At 37.9% G+C, this 22,993-nt stretch overlaps 1 protein-coding gene and 1 pseudogene across 7 annotated transcripts in view; both read left to right on the forward strand.

Annotated features, from left to right (window-relative positions):
* Nucleotides 1-22,993, forward strand: part of PCDH9 (protocadherin 9) — a 1,095,802-nt gene that overhangs the window by 1,002,128 nt on the left and 70,681 nt on the right. The window lies entirely within an intron of this gene.
* Nucleotides 3,656-4,345, forward strand: LOC115868468 (annotated as a pseudogene).

Raw genomic sequence — 22,993 nt, forward strand, 5'->3', positions numbered from 1 at the left:
TCGAGGTCCTAACTAGGTCATTATGAATGGGATTGACTTGGGTTTGGGGCTTCTGCTCAGAATAAGGAGAAAGAAACTATACTCATTTGTGCTGTGCTCCTTTATGGCATAGGATGGGCTCCTGCGTCTAAAAGCCATTTCTGAGGAAGCACTCATTTATATTTTATTTTTTCTGAAAAGCAGAAGTGGAGAAGTAAAGAAATGGAAGAGTTTGTGGGAAGTTTCTTGGTTTTAAATTAGTTAGCATCGGAGCCTTCAGGCAGCACGAGCATTCAGTTCACGTCACCATTGTGCAATTATGTTCTCTCCTGCTTTCTGCATAATCTTTGCATCTACTCTGCAGAAAATGCAAGCAAATCAATCTGCAACTCATGATATTTGAAGTCTGTGGCTGCATCTAGTAATTTCTCATCTCCAGTTTTTTTTTCCTCCTTGTGTAGCGATATTTTTCCTGCCTAAATCTGCAGTGGGGTTTCACTTATTATTTATTCCATTTCCTATGTACACTGATAATACACAAAGAAATTTTCTAGCTGTCATAAAATTAAGCAACAAAATACAGTGTAGAAAAGAGAAATGACTAATCATCTCCTTATATAGCTTAATTAAATTAAATTTTAAAAGGTGACTTAAAAAACAAATTTACTTCTGGGTAAGACCATGTTTCAGACAGCTATTCAAATGAACTCATCTCTTTCCTGCATACAGGTCTTAACAGACACTAGTTACAACCAATATCTAAGTTCCAATGAAGAAGAAAGACATTCAATTAATCATATAGTCAATCATAGGGTCACAAACAGTTGATATTGACTCAAAAACATGAGTGTATTTTTGTTCTAACCATTTTATTAGCACATAATTCACAAATCATACAGTTCAGTAGCTCAATCTTATTAAGAAGAGTTGTGTAATCATCACCACAATCAATTTTAGAGTGTGTTCTTCCTTCTTGTACTTATTGTTGTTAACTCCCCACATCTCGGCAGCCACACCAGCCTGGATGATCGAAGGATTGTAAATAGTAAAATCCATATCTGAAGGAGAGAAAGGTATCAGAGTTTACATTTTGAACACCTGGTTTCAGAAGGTTCTGGATGACAGTGGAAGCTGAAATCCATTTGCAGGGTCTGCACATGGATTAAGCCTCCAGGGAATCCTCTCTGACCAGAGTGAGGGTTATAGATCACATTATAATCAGGCATAGAGTTTGAATTTTTTTTTCAAGGTGAATAAAATATTTTAATTTTGTTGGTAACTACAAAACTCACTGCCACCGAGTTGATTCTGACTCATATCGACCCGCTAAGAGGGTAAGAACGGCTCTTGTGGGTTTCCAAGACTGTAACTCTTTTTTTTTCTTTCATTTTGTTCAATGTAGTTTTTTTTTTTTAATCAATTTATTGGGGCTCATACAATTCATCACAATACATAGATCAATTGTGTAAAGCACATCTATACATTTGTTGCCCTCATCATTCCCAAAATTCGCTTGCCTCTTGGGTTCCCGGAATCTGCTAATTTTCCTTTTTTTTTTCCCTCCCCTTCCCTTCCTCCTCCCCTTTCCCCCATGCACCCTTAATAATTTATAAAGTATTATTGTATCTTATATTACATTGTCCGGCGTCTCCCTTCACCCACCCCTCTGCTGCCCGTCCCCCAGAGAGGAGGTTATATGTGGCTCCCTGTGATCCATTCCCCCTTACTACGAGTTTGAATTTTTTGACAGTCAAACATGATTGAAGAGTTTGGGCTTCCTCCTCCCTTTAAATCCATGACTAAAGAAACCTAGCTCTTTGTAGATAATAAAATCCTTGATAGGTTATCAAACAATCCAATGTATGAATGCATTTGTGTATATACTTTAAAGAAAATAAACACAGGAGGAGGAAATAAATGAGAAAGTAGACTTTGCTGCTATAGAATCTTAAAAAGTAATAGACCCAACATCATTATGCTCAACCTTGAGGTATGTATGTTCATGGCAATATGTGTGTGTGGGCATGCAGGGAAATCATACATTATGTATGGAGAATATGTTCACATGTATAAATATAGTCGCTCATAGTCATGTACATTTTTATATGAAACAGTCAAAATCCATCTCTACCATCTGGATTTTACATATTTCATGACATAATGCACTATGGAGGTGGTCCTGAATCTATAAAATAAAGAAGAAGGGCTTAGCATAGTCTTCACCATAATGGTAATATTGAATCTATAAAATAAGCAAGAGGAACTTATGTAGAATAGTCTTCTTCATAAGTTTCCCTTAACTTTTAAATGTGTATCTTGTGTGGTAAACCAAGAGACATATGCTTTGAATATCAAACTTATATCTTATAGTTTTCTTTATTCTAAGTTCAGGGTTTGCCTTTTTATTTTTCATTCAGCTGGGTATAGACATATAGTCTCCAAATGATTTCTGGTTAACACTTGAGCTGGATATTACAGTGGAAATCTTCGTCTTGATTCTCTTCCTTTATGCCAAAGGCCTGAAAAGATGAAAACAAACATACTGCATTTCTAAATTTTGACAACAGGAGGCGGGGTGACAATAGAAAATCTGATAAGATGAAGAACAAACCTCAAAAGTGTTTGGATTGTTATCACACAGCCCACCCCCCAAAATAAGACTCTTTATTCAACTATCTCTCTTTACAGATGAAAGGAGGTATAAAATATATGACTTGTCTCAAATGTTGCTGATAATGAGCACAAGGGCTACAATACAACCTGATGTGGTGGATATTTTACCACTCTTCTGCCTCCGTTGGTCATCTCTCACAGACACCTGCATGTGCAAAATAGCAAAACACAAGCCTGTATACACACATACCACAATACAAACATACATAGCTGCATATGTACACACATAGCCCTCATTCACAGATATATAACCAACTACATGTGCAAAACAGCATGAAAGAGAGAGAAACTTATATATACACATACCTTCAGCTCTCGGCACTTAATAAGCAAAGAATTCCTTTTTCTCACGCAGTGAAAAAGTGCAGTGTACTCATGGCCAGAGGGCTTACACTGTGCAGTGCCTTTCCAGGCCAGCCACGGTCAGCAGGATGTTCACTTCTAGAATCCCAGTCAAGATGGATAATGCTTGGATCTTCCAGGAATAAGGACTTCAAGAGTAGCACTCTGTGTTGAATATACATTTAACTAATGTTGAAACAAATAAGTCAAATTATTCTGTGAGATGTAGCATTCCCCCTGGAGTGGTTTTAACTAAATGATGTATTATTAAATGCATCATTTTTGAAAAGAAATAACTTGCTTGAAATGGGGAGACTGTTTAAAGTTTTCATGGGAATTTAAAATATATGATTCATTTGTAAAACACAGAGGCAGTCTACTCATTGTAGAGCCTGTTGGGTCCTTCATTTGTACTGAGCGATAGTACTAAACACGGCTCTCTGGGTAGCATAAATGCTTTACCATTAATTACTAAGCTAAGAGGTGTCAGTACAAACCCACCCAGTAGTAGCATGGCAGAAAAGTCTGGGGAACTGCTTCTGTAAAGATAACAGCCAACAGAACCGAAGGTAATTCTGATTGCACAGAAAAACTGCTACAGTTGCCACCACATGGAGGATTTATGGATGTTTTCATTTTTCCCCCCATAAATTTGCCTTTTATGAATAATCAAACACCACCACTCTCTATCCAGTATTTTGAAACTAGAAGAACAGATAAAAATGAGAGGGCTGGCCCTACTCTGTTTTAAGGCTGGATTATTCCACACTTTACCGATACTACCGATGACGGACAAGCAATAGCAAAGTTTCTTGATGCTTCTGGAACAAAACCTGATGAACTCGGAGAGGCAGAAATGCTCTTTGACATCCTGGTGACCAGTGGCCTGCTAGCCCCAGGTGGCACACTGGCAGATGACGTGATGGCTACAGATGTCTGTGTGTTCCCAGTACAAGAAGACCTAGAGACCATGCAAACATCTGCTCAGGGTTTTAGCAAGTTAATCAGGTTCTACAAGTACCTCGAGAAAGGTTTTCAAGATGAAGTTAAAAACTTGCTGCTGTTCTTAAAGGATTTCTTCCCCCCCCAAGTTCTTGAAGGCGTGCTCCAAGGAGAGGAATAAATGGGATATATTGACTTGTGTTCTTCTGGTTAATGGAACACTCAGTGTATCTGTTTTTTAATAGCCTTTATAATAAGCATAAGGTTAAAGAAGGTTTCTCAATAGGTCTTTTAGTAAAGCACTTCAAATCGTGGATAAATGAAAAAGATCCCCACTGCAGTAGCTATAAGTCTTCAGAAAGCCAGCACAGATACCAGTGAGGGGACTTTCATTCCTTGCAATAAGTAAAGCGTTGAACCTATTACCACAAAGTGTTTCACTGAGGCAGGCTTGGCCATCCAGTGTGTTCAGAATCAGTCGTCCAGAGGGGGTCAAAGGAACCACCTGGCAGAACTCCAGGACTAGATGTCCTGATGTGATCCATTGGGGATTATCATTTCATATGCCAAGAAGGAGATGGAAGAACAAAAATTCTAGAACTAGTTGTCATCAGACTAGGACTGTAGAATGGGTATGTGGGGGGGGGGAGTCTTGGGGGGATGGAGCCCATTGCAGGGTAAGCCATCAAGCACTGGGAACAATCCAACCTTCTCAACTTGCTGATTTTCCTACTCAGGGTCAGTCTCGGCTGCTCCTCCCACGTAAGTTTTGAGAGTCTAAGTGAAACAAGAGAATACTGCATGGGTTACTATCAAGAAAAATGTTTCTCCAAAAAAAAAAAAAGCTTCCTCAAGGTTGTATCCTCTCATGTTTATTCAGTCTGTATGCTGAGGAAATCATCTGAGAGAAATGATTATATGAAGCCGACGCTGTGTCAGGATTGGAGGAAAGCTTCTTAACAGCCTGTGATATGCACGTGGCACACTTTGGGTGCTTGGAAGTATTGAGAACTTGAAGCCCTTACTGATGACGATCAAGGATGGAGGCCTTCAGGATTGCTAATAACTCGGTGGTAAGAAAACCCAAACCCTCACAACTGGACCAATAGGAGGCATTATGATCAATGGAAAATGATGGAAGTTGTCAAGGATTTCCTTTGCTTGAATCCACAATCAGTGTTCATGGAGCAGCAGTAAACAGCTCAAACATGCATTGCATGGGGCAAATCTGCCACACAAGTGGCAACATAGTGTTGGAAAACAAGGATGTTACTTTGAGGACTAAAGTGTGCCTTCCCAAAGTCCTGGTACTTCCCATCACCTATGCATGTGAAAGTTAGACACTGAAAAAGGAAGACTTAAGCAGAATCAATGCACTTGAGTTATGGGGCTGGTGAAGTATCATGTGTTTCCCAAAGAACAAAGAAATCTATGTTGGAAGAAACACAGTAAAAATTCTTAGAACAAGAAGGGTGAGATTTTATTTCAAACACTTTGGACATGTTTGTAGGGGAGGCAAGGCCCTGGAGTAGGACACCATGCTTGGAAAGTAGAGGGGAATCTCAATGAGGAAGACCCTCAGCCAGATTGATTGATGCGGTAGCTACAACTTAACAACAGTGTCTATAAATGTAACAAATGCACGGCTAGCACAGGACCAGGCGGTGTTTCCTGTGGTCGTTCACAGGTGTCAGAGCCCAATTCCAGGCCCCTAACAATAGTAACAGGCATCCTGGTGAGTGGTCAGATAAGTTTAGTTTTAGGCAACCACAATAAATTGACTATTGCAAGAAGGGAGTTACATATGTCTGCACTATACTGCATTAAGAGGACAGTAGCATTAGGACCAGATTGTGAGACGCATCCAAAAGGTAACACAGGCATGAAGTGAGCACCTGCCCTTGGAACAATGGCAGACTTACTCACTGCAGGGCGACCACAAACATTCACTTTATGAAACAGTGCCAAATCTGCACAACGCAATAAAGGAAAGCACAGCATTCATCTTATGAAAGCCTTCCAGCAAATAGGCATGCTTTCTTCTAGAGTGAAATGCCTGAATGGAGAGCCCGTTCTGAAGTGCTGTGGGGGTTCTCTTGTTACACAGGGGAAGTATTCCTTGAGCAAATGAAAAAGTTAGCAAATGAAACAGGTTGAAGGGAACTCTGAAGCTGAAGGAAACAAAATTTGAAATTACACACGTAGTCATGTAAACAAGAGGTGGAGATTAAATGCCACGTCTCCTTTGTCCTGATTCTTACATCCGCCTACATTCCTACATCATATAGGGTTTTCATGGCAAATTTTATTTACACTTACACTAGTTCGAAGGCCTCGTGGTGTCGTGATTTAAATGCTCAATTGCTAATCCAAAGGTTGGTGGTCTGAATCCACCAGCTTCTCAGGAGGAAGGTGTGGCCGCCAAGGCGATGCCTTCCAAACCCTTTGGAGGTAGTTCTCTTATGACCTATGGGACAGTATGAGTTGGAATTAACAGCAATGACATTGGGGTTTTCTTGTTAATAGAATTTTTTAGGTGTTTCTCAACTGCAGTTACAGGAACTATAGACAAGAAGTGAATGCTGCATGTGTCTGGTTCAGTTATCTTCTACCACCTGTATTTTCTGTTGTCATAATGTAAGTTAAGGTCTTACAAATAAAGCGCTCCTGAGTTATTTCCAGAGTTTTATATACAAATATATTTTCAAGATACTGTTTGGTTAAAAGCAATTTGTTATAAAAATCCTGCTTGGAAATTAAACTGTACAAGTATCTAAAGTCTCCAAAGGCATTACTACGTTGATATGAAATTAAAAGTGATATATTTTATGCCAAATCCTATTCATCAATGTAAATATCATTTCTTTCTTTTTTATTTAATCATTTTATTGGGGTTCATACAATTCATCACAATACATAGATCAATTGTGTAAAGCACACCTATACATTTGTTGCCCTCATCATTCCCAAAATTCGCTTTCGCTTGGGTTCCCGGAATCAGCTCATTTTCCTTTTTTCCCCTCCCCCCTCCCCATGAACCCTTAATAATTTATAAATTATTATTATATCTTATCTTACACTGCCCGGCGTCTCCCTTCACCCACCCCTCTGCTGCCCATCCCCCAGCGAGGAAGTTATATGTAGATCAATTCCTGTGATCAATTCCCCCTTTCTACCCCCCCCTTCCCTCCTGGTATCGCCACTGTCACCCCTGGTCCTGAGGGGTTCATCTGTCCTAGACTCCCTGTGTTTCCAATTCCCATCTGTACCGCTGTGCATCCTCTGGTCTAACCAGGTTTGCAAGGCAGAATTGGGGCCATGGTAGTTGGGGGGAGGAAGCGTTTAAGAACTAGAGGAAGGTTGTGAGTTTCATTATTGCTATACTGAACCCTAAGTGACTCATCTCCTCCCCACTAGCCCTCTGCAAGGTATGTCCAGTTGTCTAGAGATGGGCATTGGATCCCCATCACATGCTATCCTCATTGACGAGGATATGATCCCCGCCCCCCCACCCCCACCTTAACAATTGAATGTATTCGGTGTTATTGGGTGTTTGGGCCACTGTTTCTATGTTAACATATTTCCTTGCATTTTTAACCCCAGAGGTCTGTATGTTCAAATGTTTACTCACTAGTTTTCATTCCTTAGTGAGAACAGCAGGCTGCAAAGGGAGGACTTGGGAAAATCCTGTGTGATAGGGGAGACTAAAAGAAGGTGAAGTTTTTTCACCCCAGTGAGAAAATTCTGCATTCAATATACATCTTTTCAGGAAAACCAAGTGGGTACTCTTTTCAAAATATTCATTTTCAAATCTACCTACAAAAAACTTCCATCTATAGTCTTTTACAGAGAATATAGTTAGATTGATAAGAAAGAACTGGTAGAGAAGTGAAAATAAGAGAGATGGGAGGGTAAGAGGGAGCTGATCTAAAGGAGTACAAGAAGGAAGAAAATGTTTTGTTTTGTTTTTTCATCATTTTATTGAGTGCTCATACAGCTTGTATCACAATCCATCCACCCATCCATTGTGTCAAGCACATTCGTAGCCATCATTATTTTCAAAACATTTTCTTTCACCTTGAGCTCTTGATATCAGCTACTTTTCCCCCTCCCCACCCTTGCTCTCTCATGAACCCTTGATAATTTATAATTTTGTTTTCATGTCTCACACTCACCTAAGCCTCCCTTCACCCATTTTTCTGTTGTTGGTCACCCTGGGAGGGGGTTTTATATATAGATCATTATGATCAGTTCCACTTTTCTCCCCCCACCTCCCCCTTACCCTCCTGGTATCATTACTCTCCTTATTGGTCCTGAGGGGGTTATCTGTCCTGGATTCCCTGTGTTTCCAACTTTTATCTTTACCCATGTACATGCTCTGCTCTCGCCAGATTGTATGGTAGAATTGGGGTCATGATGATGGGGGCAGGAGGAGGGAAGCATTAAAGAACTACAGATAAGTTATATGTTTCTTCAGTGCTATACTGCACCGACTGGCTTGTCTCTTCCTTGTGACCCTTCTGTAAGGGGATATCCAATTGTCTACACATGGACAATGGGTCTCCACTCTGCATTCTCCCTCATTCACATTGATATGATTTTTTGTTCTGCGTCTTTGATGCCTGATACCTGATCCCATTGACACCTCATAATCACACAGACTGGTATGCTTATTCCATGCGGGCTTGTTGCTTCTCAGCTAGATGGCCACTTGTTTATCTTCAAGCCTTTAAGACCCCAGGTGATATATGTTTTGATAGCCAGGCACCATCAGCTTTGTTCATCACATTTGCTTATGCACCCATTTTGTCTTCAGTGATCTTGTTGAGAAGGTGAGCATCACAGAATGCTGGGTTTTCTTCTTCTTCTTCTTTTGTCATTGGTTTTGTTGTTGTTTTGTTTTCTTCTTTTCTTTTGTTGTTTGGTTTTGCTCTGTCTTGTTCTTGTGCTTATTGTCTCTGCATGTCTATCTAGATAAGATAAGTGGGGTAAACAATCTGGAGGAGAAAACAACAGGACCAATGGTTCTGGGGCGACATTGGAGAGGGGGAGGCGAGGGAAAGGAAGGGGATGTCTACCAACCCAGGGACAAGTGAACAAGTGAACAAGTGATCTAAAATCAATAGGAAATAGGGCATAGGATGCCTGATGGGGGTTGATCAAGGGCAATGCAGCCAAGAGGAATTACTGAAACCCAAATGAAGGCCGAAGAAGAGAGTGGGACAAGAGGAAAATATAAGGAAATAGAGAAAAGAACAAGGAGGCCAAGGACATTTATAGAGTTCTAAATACAGGCATGTACATATGTAAACATATTTATATGTAACGATAGAGGAATGGATCTATGTACATATATTGATAAGTATTAAGGTAGCAGAAGGACATTGGGCCTCTACTCAAGTACTCCCTCAATGGAAGAAAATGTTTTGAAACTGATTTTGGTAAGAATTATACAATACAGCGTAATATGATTGAACTATGATAGGGTGTGATGTCTGGATTTGGTTCCAATTGAATGATTTAAAAGAAAAGAGAGAGAGAGGAGAGACAATGAATTTTGAATCTCAGCCAAGTAAAAATTGCTGAAAATGTTAAGCAAGCATTCTAATTGGGACTCTATATACAATTAGTAATCCTTATTGGCTTGGGCTTTTTAATGATGATGATATATTCCACTTGCTAACTCTGGACTGGTTACAGTTTCTTGATATCCCATAAAGACTACATAGTCTGCCTTTTGCTGTATCCTGGTTAGCATTTGTTTGTTTTTAATTATCATGGACCAAGAATTTCTTCTGAATGGTTAATATATCTATTTCAGTGACTTCCTTTGAATTTTCCCATTCCTTTCCTTGATCTTACCCACTTTTTCACATAGCTGTTAGCATATAAAATGAATTGTGTTGGAGGAGCAAGGGAGATTTCATGGGGGAAAAGGTGAACATTTTGAAGATTTTCTTATTGATGAAAAAAGATAACTGAAAATGCCACTGCACACGACAGAAAATAAAAGTACACTTCATTGTTAACTTTAACATGTTTTTTTTTCTCTTGAGAAAAAGACAAACAATGATGCAGAATAGTCTGGACAGTAACTGCTTCCATTTGTTTGTCTTTGTGTTTTTTAATAGCATTTTGTTCTTTAGCAATCCTCATGAAAATATATGTGTGTTAATAGTTTTTCAAGGTCAAAGTAAGTGAAGTAAGATGGTGAAGTAAGATGATAAATCCAAAATCCTGACCTGTAAACTTAAAGAGATTTTTTTTCCTTAATCAAAATATTACCATCAACTAAATAAAATCCAATGTTCGAAATTATGATATTTTTCTAAATTCCAAACTTATCAATGTTATTTAACATAAGGTATGGCATTAGTCAGCTGAGTGTGGAATTTTAAGTAATTCAAACAGTACTGAAGGCAGTTGTTAACACAATTTTAACCTATCCATATTTTAAATATATTTGTCATATGTATATATGTGTGAGTATATATGTATATATGTAAATCCAAATTCTTGAATCATTTAAAAGTTAAAACGTATTTTTCATTAAAATATATGTTTTGGTACCAACTGATAACTTCAGTTAATATGTGTGTGTAGGTGCCAGACTTACTTTAGCATAGCAGCCATTCTGAAATATATCCTTTTATATTTATTACAAGAAGTCAACTTTGAATTCTCATCATCACTATGATTTTCTGACACTGAAGATAACAAATGAGCGATCCATTTTTTAAAAAAGAGAGAACCCTATTTTGACAAAGTAATAACAGACTTGTGCATTTATTGCTATCTAATCAAATAACATATTCACCTATTTCTATAGCCACATGAATGCTGTCATTGTTTTGTTTGACTTATATTTGCATTAAAATAATTCATTTGAAATAATAATTATTTACACTCCTTTAATCTACACAGTATACACACATAATTGTAGCAGTGTATTTTAACTCATTTAAATAGAATTATACTTGGAATGATACTTATTTTACTGCCAACAGATAAAATTTGAACTGAGTGGAGGAGCAAAAGGGTATAATTATGAGATTAGTTCACAACTCTTCCTGTCGGATAAGTAAAGTCATTGTGGGGCTGTAGATCCAGTCTGCTTAATTCCAGCCAGTGGTGCCTTTGTGCATAGTCACTGCTCCACTGACTTAATAGAAACACACCAGGGTCATGTTATTATGCAGATTACTTCATCAGCCATCCAAGGCTGGGCTATATGCAATGACTTAATGAAACTCAGTGGTAGCCCCACTTCATTTGCTCTTAGTGACCTATTGTTCTCCATGGTGTGCCTTCAAACAGTAACTCAGCTGCTAGAAGTCAGGACATTAGTGATTGCTGGGTACTTAAAATAAATACTCAATATATTGCTGAGCAATTGCTTGAGGATTGATTCCTGATAGCTGTCTGTGTAACTAACAACAAATGTGTATTAGAAAGGTATTGACAAGGTTGGAAAGAACCTCCATTTAACATTTATTTCCATTCACCTTGAATTCCACTCCTGCTTTTATGCAATCAATCAGTGAGACTCAGGAACACGAATTATGACAATTTTCAACAATTTTCAGGGAACCTAATATTACCTTCAATTGTTAATGTGCACTTGACTCAAGCCACACTCATTATACTTAGGACATATGAAGACCCACCTAAAAAGACCAACTCTCAGAGATTGTCCAAGAAAATCTCTGTCAATAGTTGCTCACATTTTTTCCCCAGTTTCTCTCTTAATTAACAGTCTTAAGCATAAAAATGAAAAAACCTCTGAATTTTACATTTAAATTTAAAAATCAAGTGGAGTGTGGGCATATTGCACACCAAAACATCCTCTGAGAATCACAGTTAAAGTTTAATAAACACTCTCCCCATTTCAGCTGCTGGTGTGTGAGTTTGATTTTGCATATGCTGACCTTGACTTAGGATATGAAAGATGTGTTGTTAAATGTATAACTTTCCATCGATCTGGGCCACAACTTCTGTAAAACAATACTTAGAGGAGTATTTCTCATTTAGCAGCATGTCTTTTTCAACTGGTGAACTTAATGCCCAAGGACATATGCAAAGCAGGGCTCTTGGTTCCGGTGCAGACAAGCCTCTGTGGAGTAGGGCTGCCCAGCAGGCCTCTGTGGGGTCCTCTTCAGCATTGCATGCCAGCTGCCAACATCCCCGCATAGACCAAATGTCCTTTTTCTTGAGACCAAAGCACCTTTGACTAGCCAAACAAGCCTGAAACTAGATTTCCCATCACACCTAAAACTATTTAGAAGAGATAGAAATAGCTGCCATCCCCGTCACTCAGATTCCTCTATTGGGTATTAAAAGTTTGTCTGCTTAGAGCTTTAAAGTTTACAATTTTATACTAGTCATGATGAGCCCAAAGGCTCATACCCCCATGAGCAAACTGAGTGGTTGAAGCGATGATTTCTAAATTATCTAAAAAGGCGCCTTGTTTCCTTTTCATCCATGTCTTCCTGTCCTGACACCTTCAACTCGATGCAGGGAAGAAACAGTTGTGCTTTGTCCTCAACGGTAGTCAATTTGCCACTACGTTACCAGACAGTCCCAATGTTTCTGCCAGAGTGTAATTCATCTTCATTGTTTCTGTGCCGACAGGATGGAACCTGCTTACAAATTTTACAGCTAGCAATACTTTTTATTGTTGTTCTGAAAGGGCTCCTGAGGGCTTTCTATTTTATTTTTAGGAACATTCTGATTTTCCCCCCCTTTATGCTATAGTTTCCACTATTATGAGTGATAACCCTAGAATTCTGGGAGGAAAAAAAAAAAACCCAAACCCACCAAACTCGGCAACTGTCATAAGTTTTAATGCAATCATCCAATACTTTGATTGATTGCAGGTGCTACATTTTAACTGTGTTATAGCTAATGAAGAATGCCAAAGGCCCTTGTGGAATGCTGACATGCCTTCAAACTAAGAAACCATCCCCATGTCTCAACTGTCTTTCAGGAGAAAAAAGAAAGGAAGAAAGATACGATAAGGAATGTGAATTGGGGGTGTGTTTTTTAAAATGTTAAGCATCAACTTAGTGCCATCAAGTCAACCCCATCTCATTTTGCCTCTGCGGGACAGAGGAGAACTGCCCCAGGGCATTTGACTCTTTAGGGAAGTAGAAAACCTTGTCTTTCTCCTGCAGAGCAGCTGGTGGTTTTGAACCACTGACCTTATGTTAGCAGTACAACACTGAGTCAGGACACCACCAGGATTCTTACTTAGCAGCCAAGTGCAGGCAATTTTATGATGTAGTAGTGAAAATGAGTCACTCCATACCAGCTGTTTCCCTTTTAACTTTTGATTTTAGTCTGGTGATATTTTATGTAATTATATTTGAAAGAGGCCAAAAGGAATCCCCGAGACTATGAAATCCCCATGTTAGTGATGTTTGCCAGGAACGTAAACGTTCTTCCTAGATGACTGCAGAGGAAATAAAATTGTTTACTGGGCATCAGTGGGAAGTTTTGTGTTTGGTGGGGTCCACCAGCAAGAGGGGCCAAACTTTCACTAAAGCATGAATATGACATCTTGTCATGTTATTTCAGGGACTGCTTGCTGTATGTCATGTTAGGAGAGATTATTTTGCCTCCTGTGAAAAATGTCAAAACCAACAAACAAATACCCAGAAACCATAATGGTGAAATGGTTAGGCTGACAATGAAAGTCACTCTGAATGCACCTCTCCGTTGATCTTGTGTGGGAGGGGATACGGTTCTCATTATTTTCTCTTGCATAATTAACTCTTATACCAATATTTGAAATCTGGTTGCCAATAGTTTTGCAACAGTTAATATAATTAATTCAGCTTTACCCAATATTTTAAACATAAATTCACGTTCTGAAAAAAATGATCTGTGATCTTTATTTTTAATATTTTAAAAATAGTTTGCCATTTGCCAATGATTTAACAATTTTTAAATCATTTTTTAAAGTACCTGGGACCCTTTTCTACTATGCAATATAAGGTAGTATAATGAAAGGTATAAGAGATTTTAAGGTTTTTTTCTATGTGAGGATAACTATGCAAAATTTGTTAAGTGATTGCTAATATTTTAATTGCCTTATTTCTAGTGAAAGGGTGATAGAAAATCAGAAAATAATTAAAATCTTACTACTGGTGGGGTATTAAAATGAAAATGACCAGGCATTTAACATTTGATAAAACCTGTATTTTCCTTTAATTAGTAGCTGTTCTTCAATTGAAATGTTAATGACTCACTGCATATCAGATGAGAGAAATTATAAAATTATATTCAAAGATTGTCATTCTAAAATCATCAATATAAACTGAATTTTGGTAAATAATTTAATTATAAGGGCTACATCGTATCACATTTACATTTAATTATAATCGCAATTCAGTTGCACTGTTCTGCATATATAGCTGATAAATATTTTTATGCTGGTTATAGAAGCAGTACATTTACTCTATTTACTCTGACAATATAATTAAGCTTCTTTGAGCCTTCTTCAGTAATGAACCTATGGAGAAAATACCTTTAAACGATGTGATATAGATTATGCTTGAAAATCTGTTTATGTCCCACACTGATGATTTTTGTGGTTATATAAAGTTTGTCATTTTCTGCTTTGTAAATAAAGTTTATGATAGTACACAAAGGGGCTTAAACAAAGGATATTCGCAGTCATCTAATATACATTGATTGAGGGCTCATTTCTATTCTTTATCATCTTATAGTATAAGAAAAAATATAATGTGAACCCCCAATAAAAGGATTTGTTAAAACAAAAAAGAAAAGAATAGTAAACTGGGAATGGTTTATTGGGTCTGGTTTAATCTTTACATGCAATTTAACCACTAGAAGTTTTAACATATGCATTTAAAGTATATTTAATATATTCTTGTATTTTTTAGCCATCTCCTGTGAGGAGCTGAGACTCACCTTAAAGGATGTGAGATTTTTTTAAAAACCAATAGCTGGCATATTCATTTATTCGCTTGGGCAACTGTGAATAAACTCTGCTAGACTATGTTCACCTGTATTTATTGGTAGAACACATGGTTTCACTAACAGTTCACCGTTCATAGTTTAACTCCCAAGTACTAATCTGAAGAACTCCTCTGATGAAAAATTCTGATCTCACATATATCCTCACTCAAACCTTTATTTGCCTTCTTTACTCTCTACTCTGATAAGAAGGCTATCCATAATTCTCTTCACTCTTCAAATTGTACCCAAGTCTTGTCTTAATGCAAACTTATTTATGAAAGTTTGGATAATTCTTCTCAATTAAGTTCTTTTAATTTTTCTGAAATCCCATCTACAATTTGCCTTTCTTACCTTTGAGCTTTGCTACTCTCCCCTGAGAGGCTATGAATGCCTTGGTATCAAAAGATCTAACTTATTTTTCCCTCTCTTCTTCCCCTTTCCTCTCTCTTCTCCTATCCACCCCCTCACTCTTCACCCGCCTTCCTCTCCTCCTTCCTTTTTACTTTCCTTTAAAGACAAAATATAAGAAAATAAGAAATGCTCACCCCTTATTTTTCTTTTACCTTTTTTTTTTTTTTTTGCATTTAGTAGATTGCCATGATGTGGAATCAACTGATGGCAATAGGTTTAGATGATTTTGTTTTCCCCATCCCCACCCCATCGCTTGAATAGATAAGTAGCTTGACTCACCCTCTTCCAGTAATTCCTTCTTCTCATAAAGAGTTATCCTTAAATTTCTCTAACTGGAGCCCATACAGTTGCTTCTATGATCCCTATTCATCATTGCCTTTGCACTTTGCTTGGCTCGCTTTTTCTGAAGACTTTACATTATTGCCTTTGATATAATATTGGTTTTTAAAATTCCTCAAAAAATTTTTGGAGCCAGAAGGATTGACCAAAAATAAAACCATTGGCGGGAGAGACGAATTAAAGTCATTTTAAATGTAGGAAAAAATATATTTGAGCCATTATAAAATTTATGTAAGAGAGATTAAAAGGAAACGGAGCATAGTCAGGAGATATGAGATAGGAGTTGGAAAAGAAAGTGTATTGTACAAATTGATGACCTTTTTAAATGCCTAAAGAGTCAGGCAAATTCATTAAAGAAAAATATTTTCAACTAACTCAGAAAATTTCAGGTTTCTATGAAGATGCTTCAGGGATCTTACAGTTTAGATTAACATTTAACATACATTAAATATTAATTTATGATTCAGATTAAATGTTTTATGTAATAAAATGAAAACACAGCCCCCGCCAATAAAATGCACAAATACATTGCATTTTCAAGGTATTAACTGATTGAGGCCCTCCAATGCTTAAGCTTTTGTCCGGATTAATTTATTTTATGTGAGTAATTTAAGAAATACCTCATCCCAATAAAATTTCAACTCTGCCTGTGGTGTATGTAGGTTTCCACACTCTTTTTTTCATGTCATAATTGTTGCTTAAAACATTTTGAATCGTTTGCTTAAAATAGCTTGGAAACATCCACCTTGAGAATCGCGATGGACCTCCAACGGGGAACCTCAATAGTCAAAGGGCGCATTAATTTAGGGTGTGTTTCCATTGGGGTTTTCTCCTGAGAGAAGTCAAGACAGACTCGCTTTCAATCAAGAACCGGGGCATCAAAATCAGTATCCACTGGCTTGAAGTTGTTACTAAGGTGAGACACCACATAGGTACCTTGAGCAAAACCATCTTTATAACAATGCCCTGTGTGTGAACTGTAAAAATGCACCTTCAGGTGCTACTCCAGGTTTGTCACTCTGAGTGGACACTTGGACTGATATCATTGATAACAACTGGGAGCTTAAGGAGCAGTGGGCTATGAATTGAGTTGCTAACCGCAAGGTTAGTCATGCAAACCCACTAGTGGTTCCATGGAAGATGGAAAGTTCCACTCTGTCCCATCAGAGCTGAATCAGAATCAGCTCTCTGACACTGAATTTTGTGTTTGAGTTTTGTAGTGCTTGTTAGGGATGCAGTTTCCCAGGACCCAACAGAACTACTGAATCAGAATCTACATTTTAATAATCTGTCTGTATGTTAGGGTTTGAACTGCATGTACAATGGGTGGTCATGGATTAAGCTGTCTGTAAAGTAGTGGTTATAATATCCACCTTATCTGTCTAGGCTAAGGTAGTATGAAGCAAGTTTGCAATGAGAGTCTATGCAAACATATAAGTGCTCTTCAGGCATAGAACTGAGAGCAGTGGCCCAAGTAAGAGAGGAGAGATGGAGACCCGGGTGTTTTTGATATCACTCAATAAGCAAAATACATTTCAATAGAAGGAAAACCTTCTAATGTTTTATCTTTTTATAAGTATGATCTCATTATATTAACTTTTTTCAGCCACTGTAGTGACACACTCTTTTCCATGATGTCCCCTTACTTTTATCCAAATTCTAAAGTGTGTGTCACTTTTCATGATTACTTAATCCCCTTTTAAAGTCTGCCCATTTGTATTTTCTAAGAAGGAGTATTAGAACTCATCAGTGAGAATGAATTGAAATTCAGTTTTAAATATGCCACTTTCAAGAACTTGTGAGCACTTAGTCAATCACTTAGCACAATGAAAGCACACTCAGCATGCAGGTGCACACATATGTAACTTACCTGCATCTTCGGAACAAGAGCGCCACCATGGAGTCTCTGTGACTCATAACAAAACATGGTTAGCCTCATTCTTTGAAACAATGGAAAGAGTGGTTCTCTTTTTTTAAGTATGGCAGACATACGTCTTACTGTAGAATAAATTGCCCAGAAAATCAGACGAAACTACTATTTAAGCTTATATATTTCAGCTCTCCTTTGGATAACATTTAGAGAAACAACAAACAGACAAACAAACAAAATCTCTCAAACAGAGTTTAATATTCAAATTTTAGTCATGGAACCCAAACACCCAGGTCTCTCTCTCACCTTCCTTAGTGGGCCACTACCCTCCTTTGCGCCCCTGCAGAGTACTTAAAAGCTTGCGTAGACTCTTCATATAAACTTGCTTCGTTCTATCTTTGCCTTGACAGATAGGGAGGACATGGCAGTCACCACTTTGCAGATCAGAGCCTGTGGCTGTGAATAAAGCAGATGAAAGGAGTAAAAAGGGAAAGTTGTTGCCTTCAAAGCATCACCAAAGTTCTCAAAAGCTTTTCCCTTTTTTTTGCTTTTGCAAAATTCACATAAACGTAGAGCTCTTATGTGCTTCTGGATTCTAACAGGAGGATTTTCCTTTCTGCCAGTTGTTTCTGCTCACAATATTTCACCACCAAGTGACTGATTTGTGCCAGGTGGAATTTTTCCAAGCATGCAATATTTACAATTCTCTATTTACTAGTTCCTGGAGACAGTGAGATAAAAATGCAACAGCAAAGAGTTCTCTATCCAGAGAGAGAAGTATACATAAGAATTTGAGACTGAACTTCAGAACGAGCCCAGTAATTAATTGTTCCACATAAAGAAAACATTTTTGTGTTCTCACCAAATTGGAAACAAATCATTCTATTAAGCGAACGTTGAATTTATTTTACACTTAACTTTTTGAAAAATAAATCGTTAGCTGCATTAAAGCATTAGCTGTATTCATAATCAGAAGCTCTCAGTAAAACAGCAAAAGGTGATATGGAATAAATAGAACACTGTACATACAATTTGTTATATGAACTCTAGCAAAAATGGAATGAAGGATGGTAATTCCAAACACTTAATGATCTAAACTCAGGAAAGGTATACATCAAATTGTAACCTTTCACAGCACTAATTTAGTCTTCAAGCAGAGTAAATACTCTGAGAAGCTGGACACTATATTAAGAAGAACTCGATATCAGGATGGGAAGAAGTCTCATTAAGAGGTTTTAATATGCAGATTATAAAACTGCGCTTGCTGAAAACCAATCAGCCTTGAAGAAGGTATTGATGAAAATCAAATAGTGATCCAGTGTCAAGGTTTTCAAATTCAATTTGTTCCAAATTCATGTTTGAATACTTGTAAGTTGGAGAACTAAACATATTTTCCCATAAGAAATAATAGAAAACCAAATAATTGGTCCTGAGGCCCCCAAATCACACTTATATAAGGACTTCAACGCAAAATTAACAGCCCTAGGTTGTGTGAATTTCCCTTAAAATATCTAAACACCATAAATACAGTGCATTAACAACAGAAATGCTTTGAAAATACTACACGTGAGTGTTTTAACGCACTAACACAAGCACTTCCATGAGCAAGAGGGACATCACCCTATTGTGTCTGATGTGAGACAAGAAAAGTGACTCACTGTGTAGCCAATCCAGATTTTTTCAAATCGGATATTCAGTTCGACTTTCAAGCAAAGTTACGAACACCAGGCAGATTTATTTTTAACTTTGCCATTCCAGAAGTGAAGAGTTCGCACTTGGCACTGTTCCACAAGCAAGGTATCACTGTACTGTAGAATACAGTATGGATTGCACCTTAATGAAAAGAAAGCAATAATTCTCACCGTGGGACCAATACACAACTGCATGATAAATAAAATAAAATAAAAGTTCCAAGTTGCCAACGACTGCATTTTACTTGGATCCACCATCAACACCCATGAAATCAGCCATCGAGAAATCAAAAGATGTATTGCATTGAACACATCTGCTGCAACAGACCTCTTTAAAGTGTTAAAGAGCACAGATGTCACACCGAGAAGTAAGTGACATCTGTCGTCTCACATGCCTGGGAAACCAGACAATCCAGAAGGAAGTCGGAGGAAGAGTGGATTTGGAATGACGGTGTTGTTGAAGACTACTGAAAGTACCACAAACTTCCAGAAGAGTCAGCAAACCTATATCGGAAGAAGAGACAGAAAGGTCCCTGGAAATAAGGGGCCCAAGACTCCATCTGAGAGATCTGGGGCGTGTTTATCTGAGGGAACACCCGCCTGAGAGAGCCATCAGGGTGGGTAGAGTCATAGGGCAGGGATAAAGGGCAAGATCCAAGGACATGGGTTGACACAGTTACCGCAGCGTTGGGATAAAACCTAACAAGTGTTGAGATGGCACACGACCAGCAGTGCTTCTTTCTGTAGTGCGTAAGGTCTCTATAAGCGGCCACTGAGGATCCCATGGTACCTAATAATAACTGCCCATTCATGCTGCGTTACTTCAATACTCACAGAGAAACCCTGAACATGTGTGTCTAATTGGATGATTAAACCGTTTTCAAAGAATAAAACGACATACTTTGTTAGGCGTGAGTTGAGAGTCCTGGTGGCAAAGCGGTGACACGTGGGGCTGTGAGCCGCAGGTCACCACTCCCCAGAACACGGGACCCTCCTCGCCCATGAACAGTTACAGGGTCAGAACCCAACCGCGGTGGTGCTAGTTGTCTGACAGGCTCACTGTGAGCCCACTTCGACTCCATGGCATTGAGTTTAATTTTGTTGTTGGGACAGAAAGAAAATGAATTTTTGCGGAATTATGTAGCTCAGATTAATAAACATTAAATAAAAATAATTTTTATTTTTCCCTACTAAAAGTTTGCCCTACTTTTCAAGGGCAAACGCATTCATCTACATAGAAAACAAAGAAAATAGGAAAGTTAATGATTAATTATACATAAGACCAACTTCAACTTGAAGTTCTTTGAAATCTACAAGTCAGCTATTTGATTATTTTGGGTCATACGTGATATTTTTGCAGTTATAAATACATTCCCTTAGCCCTGTCTCCCAACTATTTTTGCATCTTGGCATTTTCTTCCCATGCACAGGGGTTTTGCATCCTAACCTTTTGCTTCCTGGGAATGCATGTTGGCCCCGTCATTCTTTTGTCAGAAACAAACCCCTTTCCGTTTGAAACTTCCCCAGTACAATGTCTCCTTGTGTTGACTCCTCCGTGAGGGGCACTGACAACCCAGAGTGGAGTAATCTTTCTTCTGCAAGTGTATCTTCCGAGATTCCCACTTGGGATCAGCCCCCAAAGCGACTTAAGGCAGGAGTTGCCTCCAGCTTCACATCCGGTCTAACAATTTGGAACCTGCCTGCCTTGACTCTCCCTTGCCGGAACCCGCAGGACGGCATCCAACAACAACAACAACAACAACAACAACAACAACAACGCCCAAACTAAGACACCCAGGGAGACAAAGGGGAGGTGATTAGGCAGCACAATTACTGGTGAAAATATGTGGTACCGCATCTGTTATGGTTTTCAATAGTTTCACTATAGCAGCTAATTCCTAAAGACAGGAAGATTGTCCCATACCTACAATCTAGCTGTTTCTTCGTACAGGATAAGGGAGGGTAGCTTCTTCCATTTAAGATCAACAGAGATGCCTTCTACAAAAATTAGGTGGCCAAAATATTTTAGAAAGGCGAAGCTAATTGGAATTTTCCTTTAGAAAGCGTATGTCCACCAGTGGTCAGATGTTTCTGGGTCATTAAGGCAATCCTGCTGAAGGATTATGTGAAGTAGCATGTCATCAATACATTGCAATAATGTGGTTGTGTTTATGCACTGTAAAGACTGGAAATTCACATGCAGAACCTGATAAAAATTTGCATAATAGCAAGGAAATTTTGAGACATTACTGTTGAGATAAATTGATGATTTCTCCCAGGAAATTGCTAACAAATATTGACTGTAAATGCACAGGTAGACTGTAAAAATGCTGCAGTGATTCACAATCATGATTATTAGTTGGGTGTGAAGGGAAAACAGAAAGTAATAAATGAAGATTAGAATGTACTTGGAATCTAGGAACAAAATATGTTCAATTTCATGCAAATCTTAAAAATCCAGCCCATATTTTAATGCTTCCTTTTTTCCCAATATGTATTTTTATTCTTACCTTGAAGAGCAGGAGTATTATAAAGGCTAGTAAGGGGAAGCTTCAAAGGTTTGTAGAATATTTTTATTTTCTTTTAATTCCATTTTTCCCCAAGAAAAATTGTAAGCCCTTTCTAGAATGCTATCTTGTATGATGGAAGCTACTCTTTTGCTTCTCAGTTGAGTGAAACTGGGAGTTTTTGATGGCATGTTGGATAGATATAGTTGAATTTTATTCATATCAGCTGATAAAATCTAACCAATATCTGTGGATAGAATGACCAGTTAGGTTTGGGGAACAAGAAAGAATGGAGAACATTTTTCAGTTGTTTTATAGTTTGCTTACAACAAAATATCTTTTTGTGGATTTTGTCCACGTTGGAGCTCATCTTTACTGAATTGGAGAGACGACAGACTCGGTGTCTTCCTTCCCTTTTTCATTAAATTATATATGGCAAATCGAACTGGATATAATATATTTTCTCACTTGACTGACATATGGATCACAACTGAGCAAAAAAGAGTGTCAAATCTTCAATAGGGCAGAAAGATATAATAAATGTTAGGAATGGGTCAACTCTTATTTCTGATTGATGACCCCCGTTAATTTGTATTTTCATGTCAGGAGATTTTCTAAACAGATTGAGTTAATAGCAGATAGGGTAGCTCTAAAGTCTATTTAAAAATTGGTGAAATTTTTCATTAATAAATAAAAGTTTCTCCTTGTAAATTAAGAGCCACCACAAGAATAAATTCCTTTTTGTCCTTGGAAAATCTTCATTCTGAATACTATTGTAGGGTATTTGAAAAGATGTGTGTCAGACTTTTATATCTAACTTATAAGATTGACTTAGTAAGGTGTTTTTTTTTAATAGTGACAAATACATGCCCTTTCACATTGTAAGTTTTAACATTTTGTGTCAATTGAATTAATTGTTGCAAATGGATGCCTCAATTTATTAGTCTTAGAAACTTTTCTGTCTTACAAAGTCTATAAGTTAAGACAGCTAGCACAACAATAGGTGCTGTCCTCGAGTCTCATTGCTGTCAATGGACTCAGGCTGAGAGTTCAAGTTTAAGACCAGATAGGAGAGTAGTATGGAAGGTGCCAGAGCAATAGGTGTGGTAAAAGTGAGATCAAAGTGCTGGAAAATATTTGACACAATTTATTCTTTTTTTTTAATCATTTTCTTAGGGGCTCATACAACTCTTATCACAATCCATACATACATCAATTGTGTAAAGCGCATTTGTACATTCATTGCCCTCATCATT

The sequence above is a fragment of the Echinops telfairi genome, unplaced genomic scaffold, assembly GCF_000313985.2.
Source record: "Echinops telfairi isolate 266 unplaced genomic scaffold, ASM31398v2 ScPeMD7_11;HRSCAF=52, whole genome shotgun sequence".
Lineage (NCBI taxonomy): Eukaryota > Metazoa > Chordata > Mammalia > Afrosoricida > Tenrecidae > Echinops > Echinops telfairi.